This window comes from Octopus bimaculoides, chromosome 6 (genome assembly GCF_001194135.2).
Source record: "Octopus bimaculoides isolate UCB-OBI-ISO-001 chromosome 6, ASM119413v2, whole genome shotgun sequence".
In the NCBI taxonomy this organism is placed as follows: domain Eukaryota; kingdom Metazoa; phylum Mollusca; class Cephalopoda; order Octopoda; family Octopodidae; genus Octopus; species Octopus bimaculoides.
The window spans coordinates 84,102,467-84,105,021 of NC_068986.1; positions in this window are offsets into that span (position 1 = coordinate 84,102,467).

Below are 2,555 nucleotides of genomic sequence, written 5' to 3' on the forward strand. Positions count from 1 at the left end.
TATATATATATATATATGTATATATATATATATATATATATATACATATATATACATATATACACACACATACATATACAGGCACGCATACATATATGTATGTGTGTATGTGTATGCGCACGCGTATGCATATGTATGCATGTACGGGAGAGAGAATAGATTGAGTGAGAGGGAGAGAGATAGAGAGAGAGAGGGCGAGAAAGGGTGAGAGAAGGAGAGAAAGAAACTGATAGATAACAGACAGGTGTGTATGCATCTTTTGTGTACATATTTATAAATTTATATATTTATATATGCATAAATATATATTTATATATACACACATTTTAATAATATTATATTTGTTTATCTATCTATCTATCTATCTATCTATCTATCTATCTATCTATCTATCTATCTATCTATCTATCTATCTACCTATCGATCTATCTATCTAGACGTATATGTGGACAGAAATTCACAATTACAGGCATATGTGTGAGTATGTATGTGTATATTCATGTACTTGCAATTCAATATACTGTGTAATTCAATACAAGACGTTGCAATAACTCACTAGTTCTACTGATACAGTAAAAATTGTGAAATTTTATAATACCATATATACAACCGTTTATCGATACCACAGGCTGCTGCGGTCGCAATATTGGTTGTACTCTAACAGTCATTGCCAGTTAGTCTGATAGCATTGCTACCAATAATTCACACTAATATATATTCTTTAGTAGGTATAATATTTTAAATTGCTGCTTTCTTAAAAGAAAAGAAATTAGAAATTTTGTTGAAGGGAAATAGCTTTTTAAGTAATAAATATATTAGGAAAAATAAAACCCACCCCAGCTATCTGAATATCTAAATGAAATTCTCAAATGTGTTCTGAACACGGGTTTCATAAATTTACGAATTGAATCGAACAAAGTTATGAAAAATCAAGCGTTGCGTAGGGATATTCGTGGTTTAACTGAATCAAAATACGATCAAGTAGGAATCGAAACCATATCTTAGAGGTGGCTTGTTGATATCTCTCATTCTAAAGCTTACTGGCCGTGACCTGGTTGTCATGTTTTAGAACGAAACTTGTTAAATAGCACATGTTCATAGATTATCCTTGACAAAGTGAAGTGGTATTGGTGGTGGAAAAGGCCATCTTCACTTGATAGCTACAATGTTGATTCGCGCTTATGTAAGAAGCAACATTACTACAAACGCCTAAAAGTCATGTAAGCTAATATGATAGTAAACTGCTACCAACAACTAGTGTAGTAGTGAGATAGTGCAGGCAGCTATAGAGCTACAAATAGAAATACTACACACTACACGCATGGCAATGCGGTTCAGAAATCCACTTTGCAAATGCATGGTTTCAGGTTCGTTTCTACAGCTCGGAGCCCTGAGCAAATGGTTTATACCTTAAATTTCTCTCGATCAAAAGCTTTGTTTCGTTGATAGAGGCGGTGCAGAATCCTGTTCGAGAGATCTTTCCTTTTGGTGGGAGTAGAATTAATCCCTTGTCCGCTTTATTACAACGGTATGAATCTTGGGTGCATTTAGCAGAATTCAATTTGCTGCAAGTATTCGAACTGGTGAGGGATCTAATGGTGGATTGAATACATACATACATACATACATACATACAAACACATACGTTACATACAAATACATACGTACACACACACACACACACACACACACACACACACACACACACACACACACACACACACACACACACACACACACACACACACACACACACACACAAATATATATATATATATATATATTTATATATATGTATATACATATATTTTGAAATGACTAAACACGAACCACTATCGGAACTTATATACCATATACATGAAACTTTTTTACCTCTTCTATACACCACTTTCCTCGAATAATGGAACAGCAACTACAATATTTTATATGTTATTTCTACTTTCATTCTCTTATTTCCCTCTATTTTTCCTATCTCCCCCTTTTACATAATAATTCCTTATTTCGAACTCAAACATTTACCTCTTTCACATCGTTTCTGATGAAGGGATATCCATAATATCACAGAAATAGCTGCAAGACTATATCTCTTTCCTTATAAATGTCCTGAAATCTCCTCACAGCCTTGTTATCTGCACCTTTGCAGGTAACAGCTGATGCTATTTAATATCAATAACATATTAGATTATACTACTTTAGATTAAGGCAGCGGTTACGTTTTAGCCGTAAGAGTGTCGGGTGAAATGACTTACGATATCCGTTGTGGCTCTCTGCATTCTGAGTTCAAATCTCAACCAAAGTGAACTTTATCTTTCATCCCTTGGGGGTGGGGGTGGATAAAATAAATCCCAGTTCTATACATACATACATACATACATACTTACATACATACATAAATACATGCATACATATTTATATATGTATTCATGCGTACACACACACACACACACACACACACACACACACATATATGAACAGGAGCATATGTGTGCGTGTGGCTTATGAAAGGTGAGAAGAAGTATATTTTAAACACATGCACACACACATGTATATATATA